The sequence below is a fragment of the Meles meles genome, chromosome 4, assembly GCF_922984935.1.
Source record: "Meles meles chromosome 4, mMelMel3.1 paternal haplotype, whole genome shotgun sequence".
NCBI lineage: Eukaryota > Metazoa > Chordata > Mammalia > Carnivora > Mustelidae > Meles > Meles meles.
In genome coordinates, this window is record NC_060069.1 from 119,907,760 (window position 1) to 119,924,725 (window position 16,966).

Below are 16,966 nucleotides of genomic sequence, written 5' to 3' on the forward strand. Positions count from 1 at the left end.
CTATTGTAATGAGTGATGATAGGACTACACAGTAGCAGAGGGCCCCTGGCAACACCAGTGGTGCAAGGTAAATATACTCCTCATGAAGGGCACGCCTTACTGTAAGTGTGAACAAAAAGCACTAGATCACAAAGATCTGTGACAGTGGCTTATAGACCATAGTATTCTGAAGGCAATGAAAATTGCCACCAATGGTGGTTTTACTTGACTTCTATAACCAGAAATTGTCAAGATCTGCTGATAAAAAGGTTGAGTTCAGTGACTACATTGTAAAATCATGATCTTTGATCCAGTTTACAGATCTGAGCCATTTCCTTATGTGAGAACATGATAATATAGAGGACAAGACCCTTCAATGAAAGACACTTTACTGCCCATAACTCCAATCCTTCCTCATGAGCCTATGGACATTTCCCCTACCCCCAATAAACCTCTTCTGTAGGACTAGAAAAATAATGAGATCTTTTGAGGAATAAGGGATATGGTATCACCCTATGCTACCCTGGTTCTTCTGCTAATTAACTAATTTCAGACAGAGTAGACTTTAAACCAATGGAAGTTATCAGAAATAAAGAAAGGCATTATGTAATGATAAAAGGGTCCATTTTCCAAGAAGACCTAACAGTTCTTAACATGTATGTGCATAACAGCAGAACATCAAACTATGAGACACTAAAATTGATAGTAATTCAAGGAAAAATAGGTGAGACATAATCATATGTCCATCTCTCTTAGAGATGGACAGATTTAGCAGGGAGAAAATTATTAACAACATAGTTGAACTCAACAACTCGATCAGTTAACATCTATATATTCCTTTGTCTAATGACCACAGAACATTCTTCTCAAGCACACATGAAATAACAGCCAAAGTAGGCCACATTCTGGGCCATAAAACATGCCTTTTGAAATTTTTAAAAATAGTAATCATGCAATGTCTGCTTTCAGACCACAATGAAATTGAACTTAAAAATCAGTAACAGAAAGATAATTGGAAAATCCTGAAATATGTGGAGATTAACAACATACTTCTATATGACACATAAGTCGAAAAATAAATTTTAAGCAAAATTCAAAAACATTTTAGATTAAATGAATATGAAAATACAACTTATCAAAATTTGTGAGATACAGAAAAAGTAGCAACATCTTGAAAAATCAATAACATGGTATAGTGAATTTAATTTTGTGGTAGTCAGAATAATGCCCCACTCTCAAAGATGTCCACACCCTAATCTCTGAAAGCTATAAATATGTATGTTACCTTACTTGAGAAAAGGAACTTTATAGATGATATTTAATTAATAATTTGGAAGAGGTGATTATCCTCAATTATCTAAGTGGGCCCAATGTAACCACAATCATCCTTCTTTGAGGGAGACAGGAGGGTTAGAGCTGGAGAAGATGTGACACCTAAAGCAAAGGTTAGTGATGATTTCTGAAGGTGGAGGAAGGGAGAATGAGCCAAAGATTGAGTCAGCTTCTAGAAGCTGGAAAAAGTGAGGAAATAGACTGCTCTGCAGTGCTCCTAAAAGAACATAGCCCTGCAATTCTTAGCAGAACTATTTAAATCTGCAAAGGTTAGTCTTGCAGACAGAACACTGATAACCCCTACAAACTCTCAGTATTTATAGTTTAAATTTCCCCTTGTCACTGTTGTTTCTTTATGTGTTCTTATAAGTCTCCTGAGGGGCTTCTCAGCAGCTAAAGGGTTATCAATGCCAATAGATAATGATGATTATCTTGGCACAGTTTACTTCACTCCTGCAGCAAAACACTTTAGTTCTAAAGACAATTTCATTTTTATCATAAATCAATGGATTTGAAATCATATCATACCAATATACGAGACAGGGCATCCACCCACATATTCCTGGGTCTCTTGTGGGGTTCCCAAGTTTTCACAATTAGCTTCCTGAATTTGCTCTAACACATCAACTTTGTTTGAACATTCAACTGCCTTAGAAATTCAGATACTATGAGAATCATATCTTGGAGTTGATGTTCAGCTCTTCCTTCCATCTCTTTATATGAGATAAGGTCTTCTTTGTAAATTGCTTAAGCTTCAGAGCCACTCTCTAGCTCCACTAATTGGTTTTCAATTGTGTAATAATTGCCCAAAGTTCTTCGTTATCTTGCTGCAACTTAGTACAACCATCCAATTTCATTGTCTTCTTATTTATCGTTTCCCCTATATTTCACATCTCTGAATTGGCAGATGGGCTAGTGCTTTCCTTCTACTATTATGCCATACTACTTTACATCCAATTAAACCTTTAACAATTCGCTGCAACTTTGTACCTGAAGCTTCATATACACACAATCTACTCCCAAGGCTGAGGTCCTTAGTACTGACAGAACACTTGGTGATCTAGTCCTCCAACTCTTTTTACATCTGCTTCCTCTGACTACCCCAGTTTTGCATCCCCAGGAATCAGATGCTGAGATGTAATTAGGAGTACAACTTGGTTTTTGGAAGAATGATACTTGCAGAAGGAAAGGGGCTAACTGGGATCAGCTAGGGGAGCAATGATGCTGCAGTACAGGTCAGACAAAAGTTTCTGTCAGTTAATGCTGAGCTCTGGAGAAATTATTGTTTGTAAAGGAGTACCCCTGTGGGTTTTGCTTAGTCTTGGCTAGTAGGTTATTTACAGCAAGTGGCGTGGCCTCCTCAATTCCTAACATCTTTCTGAGTCATAAGCTGGGAGCAGAATCCATGAATAACATGGCACTGGCTTGAAAATTGATGTAGGACATGAGGAAGCAAAGATCCACCAGCCTCAATCCTCACAACTGGGCAGAAGTCCTTTCTTTGAAGGTGCCTCTGAACTGTACTTCCTAGGTCTGTCATAGATAGGTTAATGTTTCTGAGATTCTCATGCTAATTTAGTTTGAACTGGTAGACTTTGTTTTGCAAATGTACCTTTTCCCCTAGATTTCTGGCAAAGATAGCGTATTTCAAAGCACATAAAATACTTACCAATATTTTACCCCATGAATGCACTCATGGACACTAATTTATGTAAAGTATATTATTTGCTATTTACTAATCTCCAAATCATGTATCCTAGACTGAGGAGTTACAGGAAAAAAAAAAAAAAAGGAAAAGAAAAAGAAAAGTTTTAATCATGTGTAGTTTCTTTCAGGTCTGCTCTATTGAGCTGTTTGGTGGCTCTCCAAAGAATCTGGGAATGTTCAAATAGCATTGCAGAATTTTTTCTGCTTTGTCAAACAGAAGATGCATAGACTACTTTTAATTCTTTTTGTTTCATTTACCAAATACTTGTATTTTTCTTAGTCAAACTTCCCTTAGGTTTTTGTTAATTTTTATTGTGTGAAAAATAAGCAGCAATCCTTTAGACATTTACTGCAGCAGTTTTTATGACTACACTACAACCTCAAATCTTTAATTTGTTTTGCTTTTAAGCATTTGACGAATGATTCTAAAAGGGTGTTTTTTCTTCCTATGTATAAACTGTATAAATTATTTCATGCTGTCGAATGTGGTGGCAAACAGGATAGATATCAGCTGTTTCAGGTTTTCTTTTCTGGGAAAGTGTTTTTATGGTGCTGTCAAATAACTATCACAGACACATTTCCATGTCACCACTAGGGTCTAATCATTTGTTAGATTTTAAGAAATTCAAAGACCTTTGTTTTCAGCCACCTGGAAAAAAATAGCTAAAATAAATTAGGAAAAAAGATTTCTTTTTATTTAAAATTTGGAATTTACAATGTTCCCATATTTTTCCCCAATAGGATTTTTTTTCCAATTTAAAACTATGATATAAAATGTATGTTTCCATGGCTCTCTTTGCTCTTCTCTCTCCAAAAATAACTAATATAAATTCATAAATATTATTCACACCATCAGAGACTTACTGGAGGAAATAATAAGTTTCAATTAGATTTTTGAACTTAGAGGGTATAGTGATAGCAAAATAGAAAAAGTAAGATAAAGTATAATGGGAGAATGCCAGAAATGTTCAAGGAAAGTTGCAGTGATTAACTAATATTTAATCTGAGCTCTGTGAAATCCAAGGCCTTCAGTGCATGTTAGTACAGTTGGGAAAAAAAAAAAATGGAAGGATCTAGCAACATGGCTTGCTTAGGAAACTACACATAAGGCACAGTTGCTGAGATGTAGTGTTGGGTCCCCAATGTTGGATCCCCCAATAATGGGTCCATGGTCAAAGGAGCAAGACTGATATAAAGCGAAGGTCAAGCAAAGCTTTATTTCGCACCAAGCATCAAGAATCAGACTGACTGTCAAACAGACTGGTCAGGGCCACCCCTTTACAGAGAGGACGATGACTCTCTGCTTTCCAGACTAACTTTTATAGAGCAAAGGCCATGTGGTTGGGCCTGGCCACACAGAGGTGGCCAGTGAAATTGTAACACACAGAGAAAGCTGCACAGTCATGCTAGGTGACCAACTGAATTACAATTTACCCTAGTAGACATTTGAACCAGACTATCACCTTGTTCAGAATTGGCACACAAAAGGTGCCCAAAGGGCGGGGCCCATACTCCTTGGTAGCTAGGAGACAGTATGTGCCCCCACTGATTGAATGTCTCCACCTGGCCTGACCCACCCTTGTATTTGGGCTGTTACCTGGGACTGGTTACCTGGGACTGGTTTCCCGGACTTGCTTTTAAGTTAAGTTCCCCTGGGGGGGGGGGGGGGCAAGGTCAATTTAAGTTTTACAACAAAATGGCAGTTCAACCAGGGTGTGGCTGCTCTGGCTGAATAGGCCCTTACAGTAACAAGTAAAAGGCTCATGGTAGAAGACAAATCTGAGCAGGCAGATAATGGCAAACTTCCCAGGGTCTGTTGTGTGTGGTAGAGAGTTTGGATTTTATAAGTGGAAAAGGACAGTAAATAATAACAAAACCTACTATATTTCACTACCTAGAATGTATAGGTCAAACACTTACTAAGTGTCATTTCATTTAATTTTCATGAAAACCATGCAAGGTAAATATCTCCATTTGGAGATTTTGTTCTTTGTTTTTGAGAAGACTCCTAGAAAAACAAACAAACAAATTTGAGGACTACTAAGTGTCAGAGAAAACAATGTAATCCAGTTCTTCTGTTTGTAATGTCTGCTTACTTCCACCTTCAGACTTTTGAGCCAGTGTGATGGTACAAGTACCAATAAAATATATATCTGTGTTATAGAAATAGTCCCGGTAGTATGGAAGGGGAAAAGACTTGTGATGTTCTAAGCAAGAGATACTGAGTATGTGAGCCATGACTGGACAGTGTAAGGCAAAGATAAGACTCTTAGATATTTTAGAATTTATAGTCTACGGGAATATATATATATATATATATATATATATACACACATATAAAATATAAAATATACATATACAAACATATAGATTATATAAATATACATACAGATATACATTGTATATATATTATATTTGTATATATAATATATAGAGAGACTATTCTATAATCTAATGGAACTATTTGCAAATTTCAATAGAAACATGTAAAAAATAAAAATAAAACACTAAGACTAGTACTGAGAAAGTGAAAGAGGCTTTTCTGTCTGTTTGAGTGGAGACAGAGTTATACATAGGTATTTGTCAAGTGGGTGAGTAGAGAGAAAACATTCTATACCTGAAGCATAGTCAACTTCTCAGTAATAGGGAATTCTGATACAGTAAGACTCTATGTTAGTCTAATTGTCTTTTTAAGACACTCTTTGATCTGGGAGCCTGGGTGGCTCAGATGGTTAAGTGTCTGCCTCTGGTTCAGGTCATAATTTCGGGGTCTTGGGATGGAGTCCTGTATCAGGATCCCTGCTCAGTGGGGAGCCTGCTTCTCCCTCTGTCTCTCTCTCTCTGTGTCCCTTATGAATAAATAAATAAAATCTTAAAAAAAAAAGATACTCTTTGATCTGAAATATATGTTTCTTTTTTGTTTTACTGAATTTGTAACATTTGTGGGAGGCTGAGTACATAATATCTGTATCTGGATTAAAAGCAAACTTCATGAACATTTGAGAGACTAATTTTTTAACACGTTTGCTATTGTAGCTATTGAAGACCTGTTATATTATAAGTTCAACTTGTCATTCTCCAAGAGAAAGTAAAGAAAGTCCAACTTTTCTAAAAGTATTTCCCATGGATATGGCCAATATTATTCTTAGGGTTGAAGTGTTTCCTAAAAGAAAACACATCAAAGAGAATTTTAAAGACCTGAAAGACAGAAGCAATGCTTTGCGTGAGAGCATTCGGAGAGTGTTGTGTGTAGTGGAAGAAAATAATAATAATAAAATAAAATAAACAAAATATCATTAAATATATTTTTTTCTCTCATTAGAATACAGGAAACAGCATCTTCTTAAAGAAGACAATAATTAGAGGTGAAATTTAATGTGTAAATATGAAGCAGGATATAATGGATTTCCTTTTTTTATAATGGATTTCTTTAAAAGAAAAATGACTTCTGGGGCGCCTGGGTGGCTCAGTGGGTTAAAGCCTCTGCCTTTGGCTCAGGTCATGATCTCAGGGTCCTGGGATCGAGCCCCGCATTGGGCTCTTTGCTCAGCAGGGAGCCTGCTTCCTCCTCTCTCTCTGCCTGCCTCTCTGCCTACTTGTGATCTCTCTCTGTCAAATAAATAAATAAAATCTTTAAAAAAAAAAGAAAAGAAAAATGACTTCTGCTTGAAAAAAATAGATTTATGAGTGAAATATACCTAGATCATGCATTAACTGAATTAGTTATTATGACTATTTTATTTATAAAACTTGAATAAAGTTAAATGATAATATTAAAACCAAATAACACAAATCTTAACAGTAAAGACAGTTGTTTCTGTTCATAATTGCATAATTGCAATGCCAGAATACTGCTGAACAAAATAGTCATATACCATGAACCATGTCTGGATTCCACAAAATCAGAGCTTGAGGCAAAAGCTCACCTGAGGGGAATTTATTTGGAAGTCAATGACAGGCAGCAGGCATGAATAAGTAGGAAGAGTGAAATAGGAAAGGAGGAAAAGGCAATTAGGAAAAGAAATAAAGGATTATTATAAAGTTGGCTATCACTGTGGGTAATGGTGTACAATCCTTCTGGGAATGTCTGAGTACTCTTACAAAATGCGTTTCAGAATTGTCTGCCAAGCAATGAAAGGGAGAATCATTTATCTATTGGCTGTTAACTCTTAGCAATTGCTAATCCTTCTTAGTACCAGTTTAAAAATACGTGAATGTTGGGACGCCCGGGTGGCTCAGTTGGTTAAGCGGCTGCCTTCGGCTCAGGTCATGATCCCAGCGTCCTGGGATCGAGTCCCACATCAGGCTCCTTGTTCGGCAGGGAAACTGCTTCGCCCTCTGCCTCTGCCTGTGCTCGCTCTCTCTCTCTCTCTCTAATAAATAAATAAAATCTTTAAAAAAAATTAACTGTAGGCTCCTTAAGCTTACACGTTTAAAAAAAAAAAAATACGTGAATGTCAAGTGAGCTCCAGCAGGTATCCTCATGTTTAGATCATAAAATCTTAAGTTTGCAGGCAAAAGATGCATGGCACATATTTGAAGCGAGGCAATGTAAGCTCCATATGGGACAAAGGTCACACTGTTTTCTAAAATTGAGGCTGAGATCAGATGAGGCCTCAATCAGATGAGGCCAAGCAGAGGTGAAGTAATGCAGAAGTGTCCAGGATAGCCTCCCTATTTAAGGTGCAGAAGTCTGATCATGCCCTTGCATGAACTATTATCCCCTTCCCCAGTTTAATTAAATCCATCACCAAGTCTTCGATGTGGGGATATCAGTAAACTCTGTAGAAGACAATGCAGGAGAACTAATAGAACAAATTATATTTATTTTGTAATGGATTTACTCTAATAAATATTATCTAAATTTTTATTTTAGCTGGATTTAAAAAAATTTTTATTGTGTTTTTTTGGTCAGTTATACATAATTTTTGAATTCCATTATAATTCTTTTGTGTTCCAAATATTATATAGATATGTTTCTTTTCCCAAGTATCAGGTATTTTTAATTTCTAATGTTTTGATTGATTCCTTATTTTAATGTACTATATATATATGTATTGTGGTAAGTATGATATCTGGCCTTTGATCTTTGTTGAGTCTTTACTACCTTTATAATAAGGAATTTGTTTACAAAGAAATTTAGCAGCCATATACAAACTTAGGTCTGGTAGAATGTTAGAGTACAAAGATAAATCATAAGCTAGATGTCATGTGAAAGCTCAAGTTAGCCAGATGCTTTATTCACTTAGTAAATCTTAACCAGAGAAAAGTGAGTCTGGGCAACTTGTAAAGGCATTGGTAAAAAAAAATTGGGAGAGAGACTCTCTAGTTGAGAAAAATACCAAGTACCACAAGTACCAAAGAGAGCAGAAGCAAAGAAGTGGTTCAGTGTTCATAAAGTCAAATGTGTAGAAGGCAAGAACAAACTTGGTCAGAAGCCGCATTTCTAATGGTGCATCTCAAAACTGCAAAGTGCTGTCTGAAAGAGACCTTTTAGGTTCTGAAAAAGATCATGGTTTCTATTGAGGCTTGCACATACTTACAGTATGAATGCAAGATTGAGAGATCAGGTACTTAATGAATGCCTGCATGCTCGCAGTGAGCCAGAATTGTTCTGAATAAAGTGTTATGTTATCACCTCAAGTAGTTAACACACGTAACAATAACTGAAATCTAACTCGTCTAACAAAGTTGTTAAATGTTTTGCTACTTTTGAATTAATATAGCTCACATTTGTGGAGCCCTTATTTCACTTTCCATCTAGTATTTTAATTCTCTCAACAGATGTATGTGTTGGATGATATTTTTCCAGCCTCATAAATGCAAAAGAAAAAAAAAAAACACAAAAAACAGCTCAACTCTATGAAGGAACTTCTCTGTGCTAAAACACCTAGAAAGCGTTAAAGGAGGATTTCAACACAGGAAATCTGACTTAGAGCTTGGGTTCACTTTCGTATTGCATAGATATTTGTGGCAAAGTCAATAACAAAAAATACATTTTCTACTGCAAAGTGATAAAACTTTTTTTCATATAGATAAAGACACAGATTTTTATTCTACTGCATTTCAAACACATCAGTTTTATAAGAGAAATAGCCACAATACTACGTGCTGGGCATATTAGATATAACTTTCCTTTTTTGATCCTGCTCAGTATTTTCCACATTTTAAAGATATAGGACAGGAAATCCAAAAAATAAATTTCTCAGAGTCACAATACTATTAAGTAGAAGAGAAAAGAAAAAAAAAGATGTCCACATGCTTTTTCTTTTACTGCTTTGCCAATATGAGAAGAATCCACACTAGATGTAGCTTTTCTGTGCTTTACTTTTTGTCTGCATGCACAGGAAGTGCACAGATTCGATGTTGGGCAGTCATCCAGCAAGACAATGAACATGTGAGGAAGAGTTACTAAATGTCATTACAAAGAGGAGTGAGTCTACTGCCAGCATATTTACAAAACTTATCACCCTTCAGCCAATGGGAGTAGATAGTACATGATCCCCAAAAGGATAACAATAGGAATGGCTCTGATTGAGAATTACATTCTTTCTATCTCTGACCTTATGATTCACAGTGATGTTAAATTGAGCATTTATAAAATACAGAATTTTTTTAACCCATTTTCCACACTAAAAAGAATAAACCAAAACCCATTAAAAAAAAAAAAAAAGGTCTTGGTCTTTGGCTTGTCTAGTTCCAGCTAAGTGATCTGGGTTACTCAAATAATTATGAGCAAAACCATGATCCTCTTACAGTAATTCAACACCATGGAGCAAATTATGTTTAATCAAAGGAAACAATTCATCTAGTGGAAACTTTTCTTATTGGCTTTCTGTTGCTCCAACTTAAAATTCTCTTAACTGCTTTCATCTTTGCTAGTTATGAGACAAGTAAATCCTATCTATATCCTCTTTACCTGCATGGGGCAGAAAAGGCTTAAAATGGGCTCAGAAAATATTTTAGGCAAAGAGCTAGAGAGTAAATATTTTTGGCTTTGAGGGCCACACAGTTGTTTTTATGACTACTCCACTCTAGTGTTGTAGCACAAAAAGGGAGACAATATATAAGTGGTTGATTATAACTCTGTTCCAATAAAAATTTTTTGTATACTGAAATTTGGATTTTGTATAATTTTCATGTAACATAAAATATTCTTTTTTGATTTTTTTAAAAAAAATTTAAAGGAAATGTAAAAACTATTCTTAGCTTGTGAGTTGAACATAAGCAGGTTGTTGGCGGATTTTGGTCCATAGGTCATAGTTTGCTGACCATTCATTTAAAGAATAAAATATAGAGAACAAAGTAATAGTTGCCAGAGGGAAAGGAGGTGGGGATGTGTAAGAATGGTGAAGACAAGTGGGAGGTATAGCCTCGAGTTATGGAATGAATACATAATGGGTATGAAGAGTACAGCATAGGGAAAATAGTCAATGGTATTGTCATAGCATCGTACAGTTACAGACAGTACCTACACTTATGAACATAGGACAAAATATAGATTTGTTAAATCACTATTTTTACATCTAAAACTAATATAACATTTCTTGCCAATAATACTCCCGAAACACAATTATATGTATAAAAAAAATAAAATTGAGGAAATGAAACAAGGTCTTAATTAAAAAGGTCTAGTACTTGGGATGCCTGGGTGGCTCAGTTGGTTAAGCCACTGCCTTCGGCTCAGGTCATGATCCTGGGGTCCTGGGATCGAGTCCCACATCAGGCTCCTTGCTCGGCAGGGAGCCTGCTTCCTCCTCTATCACTGCCTGCATCTCTGCCTGCTTGTGTGTACTCTCTCTCTGACAAATAAATAAAATCTTTAAAAAAAAAAAAAAAGACTAGTGCTCAATGTTGTCTATTGTTACTTTTAATTGTCAGACTTTTTTTAAGATTTTATTTATCACTGATGTATCACTTATGGGAATACTCTTTTTTACAATTTGCTTTCAGCTAATTTCTATTTTAGACGTATGTTTCCATACGGTCTATGGTAGCAACAAAGATATTTGAGGAAGAATTGGACCTTCTTCTGGCTTTTAGTTTCTTTTCCTTTTTTTTTTTTGAAAGATTTTATTAATTTATTTGTCAGAGAGAGAGAGAGCACAAGCAGGGGGTGAGGCAGGCAGAGGGAGAAGTAGACTCCTTGCTTATCAAGGAGCCTGACATGGGACTCCATCCCAGGAGCCCGGGATAATGACCTGAGCTGAAGACCAATGCTTAACCCTGAGTCACCCAGACATCCCTGGTTCTTAGTTTCACCATTTAAGAAAGTGTCCTAGTGAACTTTTTTAGCTAATTCTCCATGAATTTAAAGAAATTCATCTTCCTCTGATAATAGATGTAAAACCATGAAGTCTGTTCTTACTCAGATATATATGAAATTTGCAAATGAACTTTCACCTAATTCAGTGAACTCTGAAACACCTACAGAAGCTTAGATTCTGTTTGGAGTCTTCCATTTAATTCTTGAGTTCTGTGCCAAATGGCTCTTTGGGACTACACCTGCATTCTTTATTGATGATGAACTCAACTGTGACATGATACCTTATTTTTAATTAGAAAGATGGGTGAAGAACTGACTAGAGAAATCCAGGAGGCTTACTCTATTTCTCAAGGACTATCTGGAAATATCTGAAACCACAGTCACCATTTATCTGGGCCATTTGATGCTTCTTTGATGAATGTTGTCACAGTGCCTTTTTTGGTCCATTCACTTTGAATAGCCATGCCATCATTTATGAAAGCTCAATCCAATTCTAATGTTCTGTTCTAAAATGTGTACCCAGAAGAGATCTAAATGTTATATAAAAGTCTCCCTTTATTCCAAGGGGAACATTTGAAATATCTAGAAAAAGAGTTCTGCAATGTCTTTTTCTTTTTGGTACATACTCTGGAGTATTCCATTCCATGTCATTAATATAACAGATAGTGAGGTCTAATTATTTTACTCATAATTGAAGAAAAATGCCAAGCAGCGATGCAGTCATTATACACGAATCTTCCAGGATTCCCCCCACTCCTGCCGCTGTCTGCCCACTCCCAGTTCATATGGAAACACTGCATTGCCTAGGGAAACATCTTCCTAGGATATAGGTCATGATGGTGCATCTTTTTTTTTTTTAAGATTTTATTTATTTATTTGACAGAGAGAGAGAGAGAGAGAGATCACAAGTAGGCAGAGAGGCAGGCAGAGAGAGAGAAGGAAGCAGGCTCCCTGCTGAGCAGAGAGCCCGATATGGGGCTTGATCCCAGGATCCTGAGATCATGACCTGAGATCATGACCTGAGCCGAAGGCAGAGGCTTAATCCACTGAGCCACCCAGGCGCCCATGATGGTGCATCTTTGATGAACAGTTTCCATGATGTTGCTTTGGCCCTACCCATGGATATAATTACTGGTGTAAATTAGATCTGTGGAATTTCTCTTTTACTTTAATAATATAAAAGCTGCCTCTGAAATATCTATCTGGCCTCAGAGAACATTGGGAAATATTTTATTGATGAACATTTTGATATCTATTTTACCCTACTTAATGTTACTTATGGAATAGTTTAAGTCTCAATAATCATGATCAGATATGCAGTGTTTCTCTTTTCTTCTGTGTCAAAAAGCCATGACTTATATTTACCATGGATTAGTTCCCCCTTTTTATAGCTTTAGAATCTAGACAATCATTTCATGTTGTTTTGGTGCCATGACTTTATTATACTTCATTTTATTATATTTCATTTTATCCCCTTTATTATACTTCTTTATTATACTTCATTTTAAACCCTTCCCCCAAAATAAAAATGACCTGTCCCTCACTCCATGGAAGAAAGAAGCCCTTGGATAGATTCTTCCTCTTCCTTCTCATCTAAAAAACATTTTGAAATCTCATTTCTGTATTTCATGGAACAACCCTAAGTTCCTGCATATTATGTTAGAATGGGGTTAAATGCTTGCTTATCATCTCTGCCCTGATAAATTTGTTTATCCTCTCTGCCCTGATAAAGTTTCTAGTCAGCATGAGTACCAAGTCCTTTATTTTTTAATTTTTTAAAAAAACGTTTTATTTATTTTTTTGACAGAGAGATCACAAGTAAGCAGAGAGGCAGGCACTAAGTGGAAAGCCTGAGGTGAGGCTTGATCCTAGGACCCTGATATCATGACCTGAGCTGAAGGTAGAGGTTTAACCCACTGAGCCATCCAGGCGCCCTGTACCAAGTCCTTTAGAACATTTCATTTAAAGAATTTTGTTCACTTGGTTTAAATATGTTTTACTTTGATTAGTGAAGCTGTTATTTCTCTTTAATTTATTTCTCTTTTTCTCTGAGAGTATACATTTTTGAGCCAAATACACTGTAAGTTTGGCAAGCAAAAATAGACTTTTTTGTCACAATGCAGAACATCTCCCAAAAAGTAGATGCCTAAGGTTATTGTAGCATCTAAAACAAATTACTTCCTTGTACTAATTTTAGTTAATTTGCCAATTACAGAGATTCCATCATTTCAGTTGTCATGAAAACTATATTTTTTTTCCCCAATTCTTACATTAAAAACTTATGCCAAAGAAGGAGAAGAAAGAGGAGTAAGAGGAGAAAGAAGGAGTGATTTAAGATCGGGTACCTGGATTACTTACCAAATGCATCCAAATCACTACATAATTTTTCCTACTTTATACTTCCATTTTGATTTCTTATAATAGCTTAAAAAGTTCCTCCATGCTGTCCTGATTTTTAAAATTCCTTGTGAAAGTTATCAAGAAATTACTATGTGTTTAAATTCATTAAGCATAGGAAATATATGAACATAGCAAATATCTTAGAATATAAATTAAGGATGAACACTTAAAGTTGCATTTTATTTTAAAGTTTTAAATATTAAACACCTTTTCTTTAAAATATTGCCTTAGATGTACAGTCTAATAGGTTAAAAATACAACTTCATCTAACATTTATAGCAGAGCATTATTGTGAATATTTAATCCCATATTTTCTTTAATTTACCTGAACAAATATATGTCCTAGGTTCCATCAGAAATGAGTATTTATAACAAGTCAAATCCCATAAACATGTTATATCACTTATAAAATGAAATTCTTATTTAAAAGACTGGATAAAAATTAATAAATAAAAATTTATCATTCACAGAAAAGTTTAAAATGCTTTATCTTTTCTCAAGAACTTTTTCAACTGATTCCTTTTTCCTAGTTTTTTTTTTTTTTCCCTTTCCACTGGATTGACTTGGCATCTTACAAAGAAGCTCTAATATGTATAATATTACAGAATACTTCTTTATTCCTTTTTATATAAAAATCAAGGGCTGCCAAATTAAGAGTCAGAATCTAAAGAATAAACATTTTCATTTATTTTTATTTGTAAAGATAAGTCTTCATGATTTGCTATATTAGCTGTCTTCATTGGAAACATTTTTGCAGAAAAATGTCCTTTGAGTTTGGTGTCTTTTTAGGAAAGTAAAAGAAGTAGAGAAGGGACTTATTTGCTATTATTTCTCAAAAAATCTTCACTTTTCCATTTTTTAGACCCCTAGATGGTACTGCATTCTTCTTTGTGGAGTTTGTAACAATTATTTAGTTGGTTGATCCACATACCATTACCTTCTATTTGGGCCATACAGCATGATGATGGTGGTACTTTGCTGCTGAAGGAAGACCCAATGTTAATTAGGCATGACCTTGTCATTTTGAGACAATATGGCACATCAGTAAGATACATTACATATTATCTTATACACATAAATTACTCATAAATTGAGAACATTTTTATGATTGATTTGAAACTTAATTTTAGAATTTATCAGACTCAAACATAGCAAGACTTTCCACCTGAAATAAATTGTAAATTTAGATGTAATTATGAATAACATCTTAAAGAAATAAGTTTGTTTCTGATAAATAGTGATATTTTGAAAAGGTTACTGTATTTTAATTATAACATTTATAAACTTTAAGTAATTAAATACCTAAATTTTCTTAGCATTGGAACATATACCTTCAGTAAAACATCCGTCATGGTTACTGCATCTTGCTTCTATACAATTTAAGGTCAGTCAGATTTGATAGCTTACAGAAAAGATTGATAACCCTTAATCTTTGTTAAGCTTCTTTATTGAAGACCATCAAGATTTAATTTTTTTTTAATCTTACCACTTGGTAGATAAATGGCTTACAAGTCCCTTCTTTTCTAACTTTTCTAATTAATCTGAATGTCATTTCGGAGGGCAGGGAATAGGAAGGCTTTTTTTTTTTTTTTTTAAGTCTTGCAAGCTAACTCTTACAAATATGTTTTTTATCAATGTCAACTCCCAGATAATACCATCTGTGCTAATCCTAACCCTCTCTACTGTAGTGCTTTAAGTTGTCTTTCCTTTGATTTATCAGACAGCTGACCCTGGACTAACCCTGGCAGCTTTAGTTCAGAGGAACTCTCACAAAAGATAGGCCTCTGATCTGACAAATTGATTGGCTGCAAGGAACAGTTTAACTGGAAAAGGATCTCCCTAACAAGTGATAAAACCCTTCTATTCCCAGGTTACAGCTTTGGGTACGTGGGCAGAATTTATAAAATGTCCAACAGAAGAAGGAAACATGAGGGTTTGCATTGCTGGAGTCCTTGCCTGTTAAACAACCCTAGTTTATATGGATGGAAATTTCACCAGTGACTTCATCATGTTACGTTAGTTACAATGGGAGTAGAAGATGCCATTGTCCAACTGCCAACATTCAATTACCCAGAGATATCTGTATTATGTGTGCATCCTCCTAAAATAATAACAAACACAAAGGATCCATGGACATGTAGGAGTTAGGAAAAATCACACATACGTACCTTGGAGTTGAAAAGACAAACTAGAATCTACAAGCTGAGATGGTGGGAAATGAACAACTCTAAGAATATATATATTTTAGACCCAAGTGTTGTCTTTTGTTGCTGTTGTTTTTAAATAACAACAGCAAAATTTAATCCTGAACGAGTGAACCTCAATTGTGGAAATAATTAGTTACTTAGAATAATACTTTAAGAATATTTTTTAAATGAGGAGCTGTTGGGTTCATATTTAACTAAAGCTTGTTTCTGTCTTGATACCAACCTAAGTAAACTTTTATTTGTCCTCTCTTTGACCTCTCCCATTTCTTAGCTCTAGCTTCTAGCTCAAAACACTTATTTGTACCTGCAAACCTGTTCTGTTCCCAAGTTTTCATGAACTGAATATATCCATTTCTTTTTAGCAATGCTCCATCTACTTTCCTCCAATTACACAATTGCTCTAGGTAAAAATAATAGCAATAATAATAATAAAAGAAAAGGAGAGTAAGTGTTCCCTTTAGCTATTTTAATCTAACATTTAACTGAGACCCAAAAACATTGATGTTCACAGAGACATTATTTGATAATAAAGATTCCTTTTTTGTTTTTAAGTTCAACTAGAACATTTTGAATATCCAGATCTTAAATGTGCTATAAGAAAAAAAAAAAAGTGAAATAAGTCAGTCAGAGAAAGACAACTATCATATGATGTCCCTGATATGAGGGTGTGGAGATGCAACATGGGGGGTTAGGGGGATAGGAGAAGAATAAATGAAACGAGATGGGATTGGGAAGGAGACAAACCATAAGTGACTCTTAATCTCACAAAACAAACTGAGGGTTGCTGGGGGGAGGGGGTTTGGGAGAGGGGGAGTGGGGTTATGGACATTGGGCCTCGAGGGTATGTGCTATGGTGAGTGCTGTGAAGTGTGTAAACCTGGCGATTCACAGACCTGTACCCTTGGGGATAAAAATACATTATATGTTTATAAAAAAATAAGAAATAAATAAAAATTAAAAAAAAAAGATAGTAAAATAGTACCAAAACTTGTCAGATAATGTTATTGAAAATGCTGCAAAATCCTATCATAAAGTACTATCCATCCCTCTTCACATTTTTGATTAGACTACATGC